The 20332-nt window shown below is 44.8% G+C and overlaps 1 pseudogene; it reads right to left on the reverse strand.

Annotated features, from left to right (window-relative positions):
* Positions 1 to 6381: 6381 nt before the first annotated feature.
* On the reverse strand, positions 6382 to 6520 carry LOC123047839 (uncharacterized; annotated as a pseudogene).
* Between the last annotated feature and the right edge of the window lie 13812 nt (positions 6521 to 20332).

The following is a 20332-nucleotide window of genomic DNA, read 5'->3' on the forward strand; positions in this document are numbered from 1 at the left end:
ACAAGGTGGGCATGATGCCGGCGTAGATTGAATCTGGAGCTTGGGAGAAGGCGGCGTGGGGAAAATATCTGTGATTCGATGGAGTGAAAAAAATTGAGAGACGCGGGAAGTCTTAGGCGGTAAAGAAAATCTAATTTGTCAACAAATTTAAATGCTTGTGTTTCAAAAAGTGTACGCAAATTAAAAAAAAAACATGTTCATGTTCATGGTTCTAAAAAAACTGTACATAAATCCAAATAATGTTCACATCTTTCAAATTTTGTTCGGAGTTTTTAATGACGTTCATGGTATTGAAAATGTTCATGTTCTGAAATTTCGTTCAAGTTTCAAAAAATATTCCCATTAAAAAAAATAATGATAAAGGTTTGCGTTTTCATAAAATATTCAAGTTTTTACAAAGTATTTACAATTAAAAAGGCCCGCGTTTAAAAAATACTCACTTTTTCAAAAACAAATCATGTTTTGAAGTTTCAAAAACAGATCTCTAATCTATCGCTGCTGATGCTTTATTAATGTTGCGCGTTCTATTTGGGACAGGTAATCTGTTCATGTCAAGTGGCTAACGGGGAGCACAAAAAAGTTTTTAGGTTGCTTGTTCGATCTACAGTGCCATCCCTTTTTCATTTTTTACTGTTCAAAGTGCAAAATGGGTTGGGCCAGTCGGGGGCACCCAGTGTGAAGGAATACACAGCAGGACACCCAGGGCGAAGGAAAAAATAACATCATCAGACAAAAATAAATAAATAAGAGGGCCACAAAAAAAATGGATTTTTATTTCCAGATGTTTTTTGAGATCGACACTAGGTGTGTCTAGAACACGTTTAGATGTGACATAGGTGTGTCTAAAACACGTCTAGATGTGGCATAGGTGTGTCTAGAACACGTCTAGATGTGACATATGTCACATCTAGACGTGTTCTAGACACACCTAGGAAAATAAAAATCCGTTTCGAGAAAATAAATAAAAGGGAATAAAAAGCAGTTGGATACGTTAAAGAACAACCTTTGTGGTTTGTGCTAGTGACTCACTTTAGGCATCAACTCTCGGCTTTTCTTTCCAAAAACCACCGTGGCTGCAAAAGTTAAAGCAAAGTTCATAGCGCACGTACCTCTACATGAATATCATTGCTCAAAGTAGTACTAAAATTAAATAGGCATGATTAAACATGAGGATAGGTAATCACCCCAAGAAGCAACGTGTACCTTACAATCGGGCTCTTTAGAAAGACATCGACATTCCCAGAGTTAAGCCACTGATAACGCTCTTAACTGTTATTCCCTTCATCCCATAATATACGACGTTTTTGCAAGTTATGTGAGTGTTATCAGCTTGCAAAAACATCTTATATTATGGGACGGAGGGAGTAACTTGTAAAATCGTCTTACATGTCATGTGTTGTATCTTCTTTGTACTCATTCTGCTCCTTCTATCAATGGAAAGATACGCAAACTTTGCGTATTCGCGAAAAAAACCCGTCTTACATTATTGGACAGAGGGTTAATGAATAAAAACATGCTCATCAATGTTTCTAAAAGATTTAACATTCCTAGCACCATAGATTTTCCAACCAAGATGCTAGCTTCACTCCAGATAGATAAAACTGGGACGGTCATTATCGTTAGGGATCATCCAGACTTCCATAGCTCAAAGGAGCAGATAAAATTAGCAGATCAAATTGGGACGGTTGTGATCGTTAGGGATCATCCAGACTTCCATAGCTCAAAGGAGCAGATAAAATTGGGACGGTTGTGATCGTTAGGGATCATCCAGACTTCCATAGCTCAGAGGAGCAGATGAAATTGGGACAGTCGTGGTTGTTAGGGATCATCCAGAGGTCATAGGGGGTGATGTTTTTATTCCGCCGGCTGCGTGTGTTGAACAACTAAAACCTATTCAAGTAGTCATACTGGAGAGCTTGATCAGCCAACAGAGGGTTGTAAACTCTCATATACAGTACATGGCAATTATATAGCATATCAGTTGTATCTTCTACATGCCGCAGGTTCACCTCTGCCGATTAGTTGAGCATATAAGTTACATGTCTATCCAAGTTATGTGGTTGTCCTTGTGCATGATATACTTGGGTTCACCAAAGTTACTCTAGTAGGTATCCTAGAAGTTGAACCCATTTAACCCATCCACAAACTTGCTACATTGCCTTGCTGAGAATTAATTATGAAGTGGATACGTGTATTCCTTCACATCTTACATAGAAAATGAGATATTGGTGTAAAGACTACGATGGTGGAAGCGTATGTCATCTGTGACAGGGACGCGTACGTGTTTATATAAAGAACCAGATACAATATCGGCAGGTTATTGTTGTGGCTTGACCCCTAGTCCAAGTCTATACACAAGATAGAGATCAATCTACTCAACAACCTGCTCAGGATACAACTCCACGTACGTACACAAGTTACACCGTGACAACTATGTCACGTACACAACTACTAGCCTATCTAACATCCTCCCTCAATCTAAACATGTCAAGGTTGAGATTGTTTCTGAAGGCTTGAAGTTGTCGAGCTTGTAGAGGCTTTGTGAAACCATCAGCAACTTGATCTCCTGTTGGAATAAACCTGATGTCCAAGAGCTTCTTTGCAACTCTTTCACGAACAAAGTGGAAATCAATTTCTATATGCTTTGTTCGTGCATGAAATACAGGATTCGCAGAGAGATAAGTTGCCCCCAAATTATCACACCATAAACAAGAGACTCGTGGTCTTGCAATTCCCAATTCATCCAACAGAGTCTCTACCCACATTACCTCAGCTGTTGCATTTGCCAAAGACTTGTATTCTGCTTCAGTGCTAGAACGTGAGACAGTAGCTTGTTTCTTTGCATCCCAAGATATAAGGTTAGAGCCAAAGAAAACAACAAACCCACCAGTAGGCCTTCTGTCATCAGGGCACCCTGCCCAATCTGCATCAGAGAAGGCACTTACTGTTGTTGAGGGTGACTTACAGATCCTTAGACCAATTCCAGCACTTCCTTGAAAATACCTTAATATCCTTTTAACAGCTGTCCAATGCAAAGATGTACGAGAATGCAAAAATTGACAAACCTTATTAACAGAGAAAGCTATATCAGGTCTTGTCAAATTCAAGTATTGTAGTGCCCCAACTACACATCTATATTTTGTTCCTTCTTCTGGACTAAGCAATTCTCCTTCATGCAATGACAGATGTTCAGTAGTAGACAGAGGTGTACTAGAGGGTTTACAATCCTTCATGCCTACACGTTTAAGTATTTCTGTTGCATACTTCTCTTGGGTTAGTAGAATACCATCATTTACTTTCTTTACTTCAATGCCTAGGAAATAGTGCAACTCTCCCAGATCTTTCAAAGCAAACTCACTCTTCAATTTTTTAAGCAAAGCTACAGTGGCCTCTTCAGAGGAGCTAGCAACAATTATGTCATCTACATAAATGAGCATGAAAATGATCACCTTTCCCCTCTTGAAATAAAACAAGGAGGTATCTCCCTTGGATGGCCGAAAACCAAGTTGTTGTAGCTTTGAATTTAGTCTTGAATACCAGGCTCTAGGTGCTTGTTTTAACCCATACAGAGCCTTGTCCAACCTACACACATGTTGTGGTTTAGTATTATCCACAAAGCCAGGTGGTTGTCGCATATAGACCTCTTCCTCGGGAACGCCATGTAGAAACGCATTCTGTACATCCAATTGACGAAGACTCCACCCCCTGGATACAACAATAGACAAAACCAGTCTGATAGTAGCAGCTTTAACAACTGGACTGAACGTGTCCTGATAATCAATGCCATAGCGTTGCTTAAAGCCTTTAGCCACTAACCTAGCTTTGCATCTATCTATTGTCCCATCAGAGTTTCTCTTTATTTTATACACCCACTTACAATCTATAATGTTTCTACCTAGCCTAGGTGGAACTAGATGCCAGGTTTTTTCTTCATGAGTGCATCATATTCTACTTCCATAGCATTTTTCCAGTTTTTATCTTGCAAGGCTTCAATTGGATCACGAGGTTCTTGAGTGGCAGCAAAGTTTACCACCTTAAATTTTTTATCATACCTGACTGTTCCATTCTTAGGAACCATGGGTTTGAAAATACCTCGTTTAGAACGTGTATTAGGATGTTCAGGATTTGTGGCCACAGAGGTTCCGGTGGTTGGCATAGAGGATCCGCTACCTCGTACCACCAGAGAATCGGCCTCGTCTGTCGCGCGGTCGGGCCTCGGATCCCGCGTCCGCTCCAGGCCCACCAGATCTGGCGAGGGGGAATCAGCGCCAGGGGACTGGCGCACGCCATCATTGCCTGTGGCGGATGGCGAGCCAGGCCCACTCAGACGCCGCCTGCTGTCGGTGGGGGACCCACCTGTATCAGTGTCCCCGCCCCGCGCGGGTGACTCGCGCCGCGTGTCACGTGCGGACGGGCTGTCGGCTGGTCCAGCGCCTGGCACGCCTGGCGGTGTCGGGGGCGTTCCCGTGTCAGGCTCCTCTGCGCCGCCGCCAAATCTCTCGGGATTGGCAACTCCAGGAGAATCCGCCTCGTGTCCAGCGCTGGTCCAATTTGGCCTCATGTACTGCTGCATAAAATGACGATCGGAGGTGCTGTTTTTTTACTGTTTTTCTCAGCACAACCTCCATTAGTGGCAGGATTAGGATTATTAAACACATGATCATCAGCAGAACATTCACCCCCATGATCAGAAGGATTTAATAACTCCTGAGAAAGTAACAAAATTTCAGCACGGAGCCGTGCACCGGCGTTTGGATGGAGGCTAGCAAAAGGAAAAACATTCTCGTCGAAGATGACATCTCTGGATATATAGACACGACCAGTAGATATATCAAGACATTTAAAACCTTTGTGCAAATTGTTGTACCTAAGAAAAGCACATTGCTTAGACCGGAACTGAAGTTTGTGATTGTTATAGGGTCGAAGATTGGGCCAGCAAGCACACCCAAAGATTCGAAGGATAGAATTAGTTGGGTTTTTCATGGAGTAGTTTTTCATAGGGTGTTTCAAAATTGATAACCTTGCTAGGGATTCGGTTTATCAAATAAGAAGCAGCAATGAAAGCCTCATCCCAAAATTTCAAAGGCATGGAGGCTTGAGCAAGAAGAGATAGCCCTACTTCGACAATGTGTCTATGTTTTCTCCCAGCCGACTCATTTTGTTGGTGAGCGTGAGGACATGAAACATGGTGAGATATACCTATCTTGTTGAAGAAGGAGTTTAATTTTTCATACTCCCCTCCCCAGTCTGTTTGTAGGGCAAGTATTTTTCGATCAAATTGTCATTTTACTAGGTGCTGAAAATCATGGAATTTTTGGAAGAACTCAGACTTGTGTTTGATCAAATAGATCCATGTGAATTTACTGAAATCGTCGATGAAACTCACATAGTACTTCTTTCTTCCTACTGTTTTAATAGCAGGACCCCAAACATCAGAAAACACAAGTTCTAAGGAAAATTTTGATTCACTTATTGACTTAGGATAAGGCAACCGGTGACTTTTGCCTTTTTGGCATGCATCACATACATAATCTTTATTGAAAGAATTTGCACACGGGTGATTATTCTTGCTAATGATTTTGCTAACAATAAGAGGAGATGGATGGCCTAGACGTCGGTGCCACCTATCTGGAGATAGCTTGGTGGCACTGAGCATATGCTTCTTGACGTCGGATCCCGTGTGCCTAACCGGGTAGAGTCCTCGTGTACCCCTGCCTCGAAGGAGCACCTTCTTTGTTCCCCGTTCCTTGACAAGAAAAGAATAGGGATGAATTTCAACAAAGGAATTGTTGTCAAGAGCAAGGCGGCTAGCAGAAATTAGACTTTTGTTTGCTTGAGGCACATGAAGGATATTATTTAGAAGGAGATCACGATCAGGAGTGTGAATTGCCGAATGACCGATGTGTTTGATAACCATACCTGACCCACTGGCAGTGTGAATCTGCTCGTTTCCATTGTAGCAATCACGCACGGTCAGCTTCTCCAGGTCTCCAATGATGTGATCGGTGGCACCACTGTCCAAGTACCAATTTGTGTCAACCCCATACTGCGGTGCAGCTAGGTTGGCTGACTTCTCCTCCACGCCTTGGTAGGATTCGTCATAGCGCTTCCAGCATTTCCAAGCTGGATGGCCCATCTTGCCGCAAATTTGGCACTGGACTCTAGGGGCGGCAGAGGCATGGTTGTTGTAGTTGCCCCCGCCACCACCGTTGTGTCCACCGCCGCGCCCTCCTGACTTGGAGTAGCCGCCGCCGCGCCCGCTGCGGTCACCACCATTGCCGCCTTGGCGGCGACCGCAATCACCACCGCCACCGTTTCTGCGGCCTTGAGTAGCGGCGTTGGCAGAGGATTGAGACCCTCCACCCCGAAGATTGAGCCTCGTCTCGAAGCTAAGCAGCTGTGAAAACAGCTCGACCACGGTCACCGGCTCCACCCGGGAACACATGGCGGACACCACCGGGTCGAAATCTTCATCTAGCCCGGTGAGGATGTGGGAGACGATGTCGTCGTCGTCCACCTTCTTCCCTGCAGTGATCAACTCGTCGCAGAGGGACTTGATCTTCCCGACATAGTTGGTGATGGAGGAGTTGCCCTTCTGCAGGTTGGCGAGGGCAATCCTGACGTTGGTGGTCTGAGAACGGGTGTGAGATGCAAGCATCCCTTCCACCGTGTTCCAGAGTTCAGCCGCGGTGTGACATGATGCAACCTGGATGGCGATCTCACGAGGCAGTGTCGTCAGAAGATAGGAGAAAACTTGCTGATCTTGAGCATACCAGGTTTGGAATTCAGGGTTTGGCGCCTTCGCCGTCGTCTTGCCATCAGATGAAGTGACATCAATCTGCATGGGCGGCGGTGGCTGCTCGACGTCGAGGTACTTGGCCATCTGTGCGCTTCAGATGGCCGAGAGCACCGTCGCCCGCCATAGGGCCTGATTGCCCTTCGTGAGCTTCTCGGTGGCAGCGTGCGCGAATGGCGAGGATGGGAAGGAACTTGAAGACGACGCCATGGATGTGCTCGAGGATGGCTCTGGTTACCATGTAAAGACTACGATGGTGGAAGCGTATGTCATCTGTGACAGGGACGCGTACGTGTTTATATAAAGAACCAGATACAAGATCGGCAGGTTGTTGTTGTGGCTTGACCCCTAGTCCAAGTCTATACACAAGATAGAGATCAGTCTACTCAACAACCTGCTCGGGATACAACTCCACGTACGTACACAAGTTACACCGTGACAACTATGTCACGTACACAACTACTAGCATATCTAACAATTGGAGCATAACAAAATACCATTTCTTCCGTGTGCTCTTGATGTACCACGTAGTACGTTCCTTGCCACAAAGAGTGATAGGATCCACGCTCCACCATGGATTGGATCATGATAAATATGGTAGAATATCTGGTTAAAAAAGGCACCCTCGCGATCTGCACTCGTGATCTACATATAGTCGGTTTTAAGAACCGTTCTGGTCGTTGGCACACATTGGGTGGCTTTGATCCAATTGTACCAGATTCAACAATACTATTCCTTTTTAGAGAAACTTTGATCTATTGCCTCCATCCTAGTGCAGTGACAAAAAAGATCACATCGACACATTCACCAAGTCCAAAGTGTGGTTCAAGTGGCACAAAAACTAATTGTGGTGACACTGGTTGAAATTAACTGAAATGAACTCTCATATACCGTATGTGCAAATTGTATAACATATCAGTTTGTAACTTCAGCAAGCTGCAGGTTCATGTCTACTGATTGTTTGAGCATAGCAGTTAAATGACAGATCAAGGTATATGGTACTCCCTCCGTAAAGAAATATAAGAGTGTTTAGATCACTACTTTAATGATCTATAAACACTCTTATATTTGTTTACAGAGCGAGTATATAACAACGTTATTTGGGTTCACCGACATTATATGACTATACCCTTTATAGGTACATTAGTAGTATAAATACTAAGCTCTTCTCCTCATTCAACCAGTCTGGCACCAATTGCCCACGATTGTTGTACGGTTCTAGGATAAAAAAAACTTGCTTTAATGCCACTGTTGTTGAGAAATTAATAATGAAGGTGGAATATATTCCTTCATATACTTTCCTAAAAGAATATTCCTTCATACACCATAGCCTGCGAGATAATCGAGTATAACAAAACACAGCTTCAGTTGTGAAATAGCGTGCTAGGCTGGTCCAGGGCGATGAACACGGCTGTCCAGCCACAGCATTGCAAAAGCATGCTCGAGCACGAGCTGACCCGCTTTGTATGCTCTTGGATGAGACGCAACCAACTTTTCCTGCTAGGAACACCCAAGGGACCCAGGATGCAAATGGTAGTCTTAATGGCTTCGTCTACCTGGTCTACCATCACCCAACAGCCAGGTCAGATAAGGAATAACCAAGACGGTTGGAGAAAAGTGTAAAAAAAACTCACACCTGACATGTTTGTGGTATTTTCTATGTGGTACACTAAATTGATAAAGGGGTGAGTCACCATCTGTTTTGTACTGGCATGTATCTTGATGGTCAGTGCTTGAACCAAAGTTAATAATTGTTAGGTTATACTGAAACACCATGATTTCAGTTTGCAAAAGTTCACGTTAGGTGGTTATGCTTTATCAGTAACATGCACACACGCACGCCCGACGCGATCGCGGTGGCTTATGCCCAACACTCACCCCCCTAAGCCACGAACTACAGCAGGTGAGTCCATCGTCGTCGATGTCGCCATGGCCGTCGCACCGCGCCCCTGCGGCCTCCGCCGCGCAGCACCCCACGTCCCGCGCTCCCAGGCTCGTGTACACGACGCGCGCGCACGCAGTCGCCACGGCCCGAGTCCAGCGCCCCGACGCGGTCAGTCCTCCGCTGCATCTCCGGCACAAGAGCCTTCACGGTTGTCACGCCGAGCCGCCGCGACCTCTGCGCCACCACGCACCCATAACCACCTAACGACCTTCACGACCTCCTCGTCTCCACGGCCGCCGTGCCCTTCGCGCGCACTTCCCGCGTCCCCGCGCTCCCGGCCTGCGCTCCCGCCGGGTAGGTACGCGATCTGCGCAACCAGGTCCAACGCCTCGACGCGGTCGACTCCCGCGGTCCCGACGCGCCCGACGCGTCCAGTACGCACCCATAACACGCACCGATCGCGCCCGGCTCGCCGCCGCGGCTTATTCACATGCTCCGCACGCCTCCATCTCGCGCCATGATCGCGCTCCGATGCGATCAACGCGGCTGATCCGGCGTGTCCAGGAGCTCGGTCTTCTCTCCGCCGAGCCACGTCGCGCCACCGCAGCCTCTGCGCAACCACGCAGGTCCGTCGCGGCTGCCGCGCTCCCCGCATGCACGGCATCACCGTGCTCCGCCGCCGTACGGGACGAGCGCCATCGCCGGCGAGCTCCTCCGAACCCGGTACTCCGATACCAATTGTTGTTGCCGCCGGCCTCCTCCCCTGCTCGCCGGAGCTCGACCTCCCTGCCTCACTCAGCTCTCGAGGAAGAAGAAGACTAGAGGAAGGAGATGGACACAAACATACAGGTAGTTTTACCGGGCGCTCGAACACCCGCCGCCGCACGTACGGCCTCGTTATGTATTTCCTAAGCACGAAATCAAAACACAACGCACCCGAATCAGTTTACAGCGGGAGGGATTTATACGGGCATGCATACGCAACACCACGCCCTCCACTCTGGCCGGCACGCCCGACCCGCATGCCCTCGCCTGCGCCCACGACGCGCTCGTACGCGCACCGCGCGGCCGGCTCCAACGGATCACAACTGCCTCTACTGCATGCAGCTCGTCCACGCTACGTACGCAGCAAGCTGGAGATCGACCCTGATGCACGCACGCCCTACAACTCGGACCGCTACATGATCAACACACACAACGCCCGCCACGCTCCCGATCCGTCCCGCGTGCACACACGCACGCCCGACGCGATCGCGGTGGCTTATGCCCAACATGTATTACATTGGTAGATCCACTAGTAGAAACCGGAGCTTTAAAACCGGTTCGTAAGGGCCTTTAATGCCGGTTCTGCAACCGGCACTAAAGGGTGGAGACTAAAGCCCCCCCCCCCTAGTACCGGTTCGGCACGAACCGCCACTAAAGGCCCACCACGTGGCGTGAGCTCGCGCCGTGGTATGGGGACCTTTAGTACCGGTTGGTGTTACCAACCGGTACTAAAGGTTTTTTTTTTGAAAATTTTGTAAAAAATATTTGATTTTTTTTCATGGTGTTACCAACCGGTACTAAAATCTTTTTGTACTGCAATTTTTGATATATTATATGTATTTTCTTGAATTAGGATGATTTGGTTATGATTTTTCCAAGTTTGAAAATTGCCATATAGTCCCGATTTGTGTCTCCAACCGGGACTATAGGTTAGACCCCTTTAGTGCCGGTTCGTGGCACGAACCGGTACTAAAGGTTGGCCCTTTAGTACCGGTTTGTGCCACAAACCGGGACTAAAGGGGCTCGTGGGGCCCCCGGCCTGACGCCAGCCTGCCACCACGAACCGGTACTAAAGGTTCAACACAAAGCGGTACTAATGCATAGCCGTTCGAACCGGTACTAATGGTACCATTAGTACCGGACCAAAATCGAACCGGGACTAATGTGTCTCATATAAGGTCCTTTTTCTACTAGTGATCCGTTCCAATAACGCAGGGGACAAGCAGAGCGAGTGGCTGCGTGCGTACGTGCGTCCAAGCGACCTTGGTCAGGTCAATAGCTTATGCGGGCCTTGGAGGTTCTGTAGAATGTGCATGCAAAACTACAAAATCCTGTTAAGTTTCACGAGCCTAGCAGGATCTGGCTGTGAAGGACCTGCTGGTTTAGGAAAAGCCCCAGTTCCCAGGTGACGGGGAGCAACAGGGGACTAGCTTGATGCCTTCCCCACAGTGGCGTCTATAACCCGAGGAGAGGAAGCGACATGACTAGGGTGAAATACAAGTAAAATATATCTTCATACATGATCTAGCAGGGTGACTATTCTTGGTTAATATTATTTGGAAGAGAATAGAAAAGCACATGATTATAAAGAAACATGTGTATAGTAAATCATGACCAAGGTATTGATTTTTAATTTTCACGTAGACATGCGTTGAGGGGTATTGAGAAATAGTAAAACAGAGCCAGCTATGCCCTTCCACAGCGATTTGACGCTATCAGTCATCGGATCCCATCATGTATGCTCCGGATTAGTTTGGGGCACCGTTACCCGGGCCGCTGCTCCTCGGAACGAGTACGGCGTTCGGTGAGTAATCGGGCATTACTGGTCGAACGCCCACTGGGCCCAATCGTTCGCAGCTAGCCCAGTTCAATGTGTGCACCTTCCAGCCTGATCTGTAACAGCCTGTTCATCCTTGTCCCAGCCGTTTCCGGCGCTCCTCCCCTGTTCGTCGGCGCTGCGCCGCCGCCGTCTTGCGTCTCGACGGCGAGCTTCTAAGGCACGTGTGCCTGGGGATCGGCTCTCTCTACTATTCCTTCATAGGCCCCCACAGCTGACCATGCGAATCATCCTATCCAGAGAGAAGCGGCGGCGGAACCATGGCAGTGCATGATGGATGATGGTCACCCTTCTGAAACTGCTGCTGTTGGTGGAGGAGAATTGTTATCCGTTTGCCTCTTTCTATAGCTGAGCTACTTCATATATACTCCTGCCAATCACATCGCCTTATTTTGCCTGCTCCATCTTGTTTTTCATCCAATACAGGCCAGCCTTGGCTTAGTTTTGCCCTGGGTGATGGCAAGCCTTCCATTTTCCATGCTCACTTATAGCACAAAGACCAGCGAATTACTTGTGCCAGAGTAGCTCCCCATGGGCATCGTCAACAATCGATAGCTCCATAAGTACATAATCGGAGTGCTTGCCTTAGTGGCCACGTACGTAGTTTCAAGCTGACCAGACCTTCACATAAATGATGTTTGATCTAGCCATCCCCAAGAACGTCATCCCCTTCATCTTCTATATTCAAATTGAGATGTACAGCACCAAAGTCGACAATAGTGTAATACCATGACTGTACAACCTTCTCATCGCCTGGGATCAAGAACTTTTTATGTCCCATTCACATGTTCTTCTATTATTTAGTTACTCCATTTGTATTTTGGCATTATTTTGTTAAATTGACAAAGGATTTTTCTTCTCTCCAGTTTGAAGCTTGTTGTCCAAATCAGCAAAACTGAGAGCCCGGTGAGGTGCCTCTCACTGTTCCTTTTTCAAGACATGCCTCTTACTGTGCCTCACTGATTTGTATGCCTCTTTCTTTTGCCAATACATATATATTAATGATTCACGTATACAAATATATGTCAAGTTGGATTACAGGCTACACATGGCATGGCTCTTTGGTCAGCTGTGACTATCACCATGTTAGGCATACCGTTTAACACAAAATAACTGTACATATGTCACAGCTGATGCATCTTCATATCGTCAGGAATTTTTTTCATCTCTGCTGTTGTACTTGATTGTTTAGATTGAGAATCCAGCTTCGAATTCATCAATATGAATGTTTTCACATTTGCCTAGGGGATTGCGTTGCTTATGCTAAACTCTATCTGTCAGCTGGCAACTCTCATATATCTTTCTCAAATACAGTAGTTTATATCTTTCTTTCCACACAAACAAGCACATCAATACACACCTTCATCTTCATGTGCTTGGTGCTGGAGACCTTGCACAAACGCCTGCATGCCATAGCATCTGATTAGAGACCAACTGCAGATTAATAAACGGAGGAACATGTGATTAGATAAGGGATATGAGAAAATAATAGAATAGTCAAACAATCCAAATCAGAATAGGAGAGGCAATGGGCATACATTGTGTATCTCACTTACCAACATCCTACTTAAATATGCCCCAACACCAACTTCAAGGTGTTACAATTTTCCCCTTGAAATTACCAAACATTTCTATCATTCTAATTTTCTCTAATAATTTAAAATTTTACCCTTAAGACAGACGGGTGCGGCAACGCGCGCATTTATGTTCTAGTGGTTAAATAGGAGCGCACTGGCGGTATCCTATCACTTACCACTCTGTGCTGGCTTCTGGGCAAATAAGTTTATTGGCTTGCCTCTAATAGCCATCGTATACTAGAGTGGGACTGTCCTCGGGTCGTTTCTCCTTTCATGTTCATTTGCTGAACAAGAGAGTGGGAGCATCAGTTCAAATGCATGATGAGGTGGTACTACACTACACGTCTGTTAATTTCTATCTTCAACACAATATTAACAATGGTTGTGTGCATCACTTGAGACAGAGGCCGGAGGCAATCCTCCCTTTCAAAATAAATAAATAAATTTAACAGGCCTTCTTTGATTTTAGAATTTAGCTCATGTATGTCATGCACTCACTGATCGGTTGAACATAGATGTTAACTATTTATGATTGTTCTACATGTATGACTGTCCTTCTGCATGACAAACTTTGGTGTGTTCATCATAGTTATATGACATCTCGTGAATATATAGCCATAGTTTTATATCCTACTTCTATCAATATTATGTTCTTCTCCACATTTGACTAATTCACATCCCCACGGTCATTGAGAATTGAGAAGTGGATACATTTCTCCAGATTCTATGGGATATTTACCGGAGTGGAACCAGTGACTGCAGGACGTATTCGGATAGGAATATGTGCACTTCTCTGGGCTATGTATGGAATTCTAGGAATGATATGATCTTTAACAGACAAAATCTTTAAAATTTCTTGCAGGTTATCTACAGAGCGTCCGCTTGGATTCGTACGTCGTCGTTACTCACTCCTACAGACTCTAGGGAGTTTTTGGTTACTGGATGCAACCGGTGGGAGACGGTAGCACGGGCTATCTACAACCGTTTGGATGGCGATCTACTAATAGGAGAGATGTTTAGTCGTCTAGTCCTGTTTCATTGCCGGTTGTGGCTCTGTTTATTTTTTGTACTTTATTTGCTCCTTCTGCGAGCTGTACTGCACTATGGACCTTGGTTTGCTACTTTTTTAATAAAATGGCGGCATGCATCATTCTGATGGAGAGGTCGGGGGTCTTTCCTCCTCAAAAAAGTAAATTCTATCGGCTATATGAAACCGCCAAAAATTGACGTTCCACCTTCAGGTCCCAGCAAACATCTTCATACCATGGAGGCTTACGTATTTCACTCCAGCGGCGATAGAAAATGCGAAGCAGGTTGTTGTATCTCATACACCACTAGGCAGGCGAGTCTAGAGCTGCTATTTGACTAATGCACCCTGACAAGGCTCTAGGGGCCTGATGGATTCTCAATGTTTTCTTATCTGCGGGATGACGGACGTATATTTAATGGATGATGCCACTTGATGAAGAAGAATAAAATGTGTTGCATATAGGATAGGGGATAGTTACTTCACTATTATTCTTTTTTCTGGCCAAGGCCTCTACTTATAATGTTTCTAGATAATTATCCCTTGATAAATATATGGTAAATTGCAACGTGCAATCATGTGTCCCAGAAATGCATATTCAGAATTTGAAGTGGATACATTTATTTCTCCAGATTTTATAGATGTGTAGAATCATATATTTCACACTGTGCATTGCCTCGTGGCAAACCTGACCCGAGCATTGCTGATTTGCCATGCACTTTCTTGGTTGTATGGTAATTTTATTCTGAGAGTTCTCTGACAAGCGGATTGTCTTCCTACCGGAACTTGAGGAAGATTTATATGTCTTCTGGCGACGAGACTCAGTGTCAACGCCCAAGAGTGTGATACAATTTGGGAGTATATGGAAGCACTTTATGGTGTTCTAGATGCCATATTTATCCTTGAATCCCATCTACAAATCGTTGTCAGCTATTCTTAGTGTTGATGAGCATATGCAGTTGTGCACACATATACAATCAACATGAATTGAGGGGTCGTGGCTATGTATAATATGTTAGAACAATCCAACTCCTAAAGTTTTGTAAAACAAATGACATTATTGCACCATAAAAAGAAAGAAAAAAGATATATCGATATTTCATAACATAAGTGTACATTATTTGAGTGTTTTATAATGCACATATCACCATATATACTTTTCTATTCGCACTTACCTATCTGTGTACAAGTCCTAGTTATGGATGTACGAATGTGAATGTGTTGAACCGTAGTTGTCGAATGTCAATGAAGTCAGGAAAAGGCAAAATACATGGCACACTAGGAGTAGTGAGAAGAAAGATGCATGGAGTAGATGAGGGCCAGGATATTAAATGTTCTTTTGATAACCACCATGAAAAAATGGTCATAAACCCGGTGTTTTTAGCACAATCCGTATGGGAAAGGGCGTTATGGACCACCATGAAGATTTTCATTAGCTTTTTCCCAAAGATTTTGACCAACGGCCACATAAACGACATGTTGCCGGTTAAGGGAGAACTTCTTTCCACCTAGAGCAGTGCTCTTGAGTCGTTACTGCTCACCTCCATGTTCGTTTGTTGAACACTAAGAGAAGGGGAGCAACGGCTGAAGCGTATGATGTGTTGTTCCACTAGTAAGAGCCTAGTATAGTTTCTATCTTTAACGTATCATCAGGCTGCTTCTTCCCTTTTACAATTTCTCTCATGCATGCAATGTGCTTTTCTCCAAATGGGGTGAGCATAGAAGTTGTTATGACTGCTACGTGCATAGCTATATATGAACGTCTTTTTGCATGATAAAGTTAGTTAGGTTCACCTGAGTCGTATGACTACTCTATATAGGTACGAGTAATCCTAGAGGTATAAATACAAGTGTTTATGTATGTTTAGCCCACTCTAAATTAACGCTGAGTACTAAGTAGAGGATATAATAGACAGAGAGTGAGATATTGGAGTATACCAAAGTATAGAAGGGTTAGGGTTCCGGTTCGCCATGCATATTTATATTATAAACCTCATGTCAGCTTCCCACTAAAGCTACAACGTCGCCATCCACAAGTGTGCGTCCATGGCCATTCCCGATGTTGTTTCACGCCTCCTAATGTACCACATGGTGGAAGGAGGCAACGTGGCTTTCCGCGTCACCGGGGTGCACTTCCGCTCAAACACTCTCCTGGACTCATCAGTTAGTGCGAAGGGATTCGTCATCTTTGGGTTGCCGGCCGTCCCATGCAGAAGCCTGAGGATCTTGTCGCATCAGTCATGATGAACGGGTGCGTCTTGTGAAACAACCTTGCCATCTAAGGCTTCATTAGGCTTGGATCAGCAGTGGCATCGTGTCCTGCGAGCTATTAATCACCAAGCTTAGAGTAGGCACGAGGGTTGGCGTCGAGAAAACACTCTCACTACTCAACACCGAGAGAAGAGGGCATCAGAGGTGCTTCAGATAAGATCGGATGTTCAGATGCATGTATGTGAGAGTTACATACACATCACTGTATATAGACGGGCCGTGGCTGTGTTGCTTGCACGTAACCGACCGGTGTTGGAATCGTAGTCCCTCCCTCCCAAAAGAATATATTCAATGTTCTAATTTAGATCATCCTGGTGTTAGAGAGACCCCCCCCCCCACCTCGCTACCGTTCTATCAGCCATAATTCTGTAATTAGCAGACAAGAACACTGTTGCACAACTGAGTTCATATCATTTCTGAAGGGGCAAGCTTTTTTACCGTTCATCAGATCTATGCCTAAAGCATTAGCAACCAGTAATGTTTATGGGAAATACATCTTAGTGTTTGATGGCATGTAAATAACTTTGACGCGAGTACAATTAAGGCCCAACTTGTGATTGTTGAATTGTTGTGTTAAACCTATTTATAGTTTGCTACTATGATAAATTCCATATATAATACTCCTTCTGTAGTGAAATATTGTTAGGTTGGTCCAGGTAGTTGAACACAGCTATGTACCTAGAACATTGCAAAACCATGCTCAAGCGAGAGCTACTCTCCTTGTATGCTCTCTGAATGAGATGGCAAGAAGATTTGCCTAGGATCACCTACAGGGACTCAGGATGCAAATGAGAGTCTTTGCTTCCTTACCCAGCGACCAGGTCAGATAAGGGATAGCGAGGGAAGCCATGGAAAGGAGTAAAAAGAATAATAGGAAAGACACACAAACCTGACATGTTTGTGGTATTTGCTATGTGGTGCACCGAAGATGAACCAGTCATCATCCGTTTATACCTGTATAAAAATCAGGATGTTAAGTGCTCGAAACCAAAGTTAAAGCTCGTCTGATTCTACCAGATCAAGCTTAGTTAATTTTATGCAAAAAGTTCGCTAGGGTTCAGTTTTATAAGAACCACTTTTGTGGAGTTCTACCTCTTCGCCGAGTTCTTTATTCTCGTTAAAGTTGCTTATTTGCCAAGTTCTGTGTCATTGCCGAGTTGTTTTTACCTTGCACTCGGGACTCGGCTTCCTCTTCTGTGGCCGAGTTCTCGATAAATAAAAGGAACTCGGCAAATAAATGAGCACCGGGCAACCTTGCTAATTCTAGTAGCGCTTGTTTTAGCTCTTAAGAAAAGTAATTGACACTGGTAAATATCAACGAAACAAAAATAACAAAAAAATTCTGATTGAATGCCCTGGATGGATGTACACAGTTTGACAAGTTGCAAAGAATTGCACCAACTACAAGAGCTTCCTTGTTGATCATGTGAGTCCTCTGAGACCAATCGCCCTGAAGAAATTGATTACGAACTGAGTGTTTTTGGCAAAATCCCTCCGGGAAACAACGACCCATGGCATCTTTTTATATTATCAACTTTTAAAACAACGATTTCCTTCAATGGCTAGTTTTGAGTGATCATATAAACTACACCTTGGTCGGTAAGGAAGATAATTTACTACTTTGGGCAACCTTGAGTTGTTGTCCATCTTTTTTTTTTGCGGGCAAGACTTCCGATCTATTCATCAACTATCAAGGTAGTACAAAAAATACTAGAACTAATTACATTCAGGTCCGTAGACCACTACAAGCACTGGAGCAACCACTACAAGCACTGGAGCGAGACGAAGGCACACCCCTATCATCGCCCCTCCATCGCCGAAGCTGGGCAAACCTTGTTGTAGTAGACAGTCGGGTAATCGTCATGCTAAGGTCCCGGAGGATCAGCGCACCAGAATAGCAACCGACGCCGATGAAGAGAAGCGTATGTTAATGTATATATGGCATATGATCGTATGTGTATCATATCCTGATCTTATAGTGTTTGTAGTGATTCTAGGATCATGTAGATTGATCCCATAGAGATTTACCTTGCTGTACAAGTTGTAATACTAACCATATATTGAATGGAATGCCAAGAGGCAATACACGGCGAAACACATCTTTCTATTCTAACTGCGTAGACCGGAAGCATCCAACCCGTAGACACGCGAACATAGACGAACAAAGACCAAATCCAAGTGGATCCACCAATGACAAACGCCGACCTAATCCAGCGAGATCCGCCGGAGACAAACCTCCACACACCCTCCGACGGCGCTAGAAGCACCACTGGGACGGGAGCTAGGGGAGAGAATCTTATTTCATCTTCAAGAAGCCGCCGCCGACTCGTCTTTCTGAGTAGTACACAAACACTACCTAAATTCAAGAAAATACCTAATAACAGAGCCCTCCCGCCGGCAAGGACCGGGATCCACCACGCCTCCATGCTCCCAAAGCGACAGTAGACGAGGCAGGCCGGCGGCTGCACGGCGGGAGGCAGCGGGAACCCTAGCTTTGGGTGTTGGAAGGGTGAGGACGCTATAGCACGATATAGCATGCTAATAGCATATTTTGAGGTCGGCGCTATTTTGCTGTAGCGCGCTATTTTTTCATTGGCATCAATTAATTTCTATCTTCAACACAAATATCATGAGGCTTCCTTCATTTTGATCTCTCGCATGCATGGAATAAGCCTGTTGGCCAATTGTTGAGCAGAGAAGTTGTATGACTGTTATAGACATAGCTTTGTATGGCCGTTCTTTTATTTTTGCATGACGAAGTTAGCTAGGTTCATGAAATTCATATGACTGTTCCTATATAGTATCAAAGTTCTCATGGTGGTATAAATACTACCAGTGTCCCCATATTTAACCCATTCTAAATCCCATTGACGTTGAGTATTAAGAAGTGGATACATTCGTTAATTACCCCATATTAGACAGGATAAAATGAGATATTGGAGTATACCAAAACATAGAAGGCTTGGGGTTCCGATAGGACATGCATGTCTTCATTGTTCTGTATGAAGCTATGGCTAGTATACCTCAGGCATCTCTCCTTTTCAAGTATATCATAAGCCTTATGACATCTTTCCATCAAAACTATAACAATGGCATCCACTATTGTGCGTCCTTAGCTCTTGGCTTGATCACCTTTTCTGCACGGGCGTAAGGTTGGCCGATGGTGCCTTTCCGGCACCACAATGCAGCAGGCTGTAACGGGGCGCCGATTCTGTGCTCCCATGCACCCACTCCCGAGCCGTTCATGCATGTGTTTTCCCATCAGTGCCTCATTTTCACCACTGCCGTGGCGGTGAACACAAAACTTCATGGCACATCACATGATATGCCGACTGGGTCTTTTTGGCCTCAACCACCACAACGTTTGTGTTGGGCTTCTTCGTAGCTCCATGCTGGGCGATCGAGCAATTCTGCTAATAAAGTGGCGGAAGGGGAGCTGATTTGGTTGAGACAAGATATTTGCATGTACTGTACGAATTAGGTACACATCATACTATTGTATATATGTAGATGGTTGTGGCTGTGCAGCAATCGTGGAACAGACACAGTGTTTGAGTCAAAGTTCCACCCATAGAAGAATAAAAAATTGAAAATTCTAATTCCGGGTCATTCTCGTTTGAATGAAAGCATGGTTGCAGAACTGAGTTCATATCATTTGTAAAGACGATAGCCTTTTTACGTGTATCTGATTCCCAATACTTTGTGAAGCTGTAGCAGTCAAACCTCCATTTGGGATCCTTGATGTGGGTGAATCCTTTCACTGCCCCTGTTGCAGACAGTTACACAGTTTATTATTACATCGCTGGCCTAAAGTATTTGCAAACCATCCTAGTATGGGATGCAAGTTCAATGCATTTAGATATACAATTCAAACTATTGGTGTGACAATAAATTTGACGCACGTACAAATTAAGGCTCAACTTGTGATGGCTCAATTTTGTGTTAACATTTTATAATCGCCATAAAAATCAAATGTCACTTTGGTACGCACAGTGAGCACTTTATTTTATATAGTTCGCAAATTGCAATTTAAAGTTTCAAAAATATGCTAAAAGAAATTTCACCTGGAAATATGATGCACGTATATTACACGTGTGTAAAGTTTGATGATGAAATAAAAAAAATGAGCTACACAAATAAGGTAACTGTGTGGTCTTTTACCAGTGAACCGGTT

The sequence above is a fragment of the Triticum aestivum genome, chromosome 2B (assembly GCF_018294505.1).
Source record: "Triticum aestivum cultivar Chinese Spring chromosome 2B, IWGSC CS RefSeq v2.1, whole genome shotgun sequence".
NCBI classification, from domain to species: domain Eukaryota; kingdom Viridiplantae; phylum Streptophyta; class Magnoliopsida; order Poales; family Poaceae; genus Triticum; species Triticum aestivum.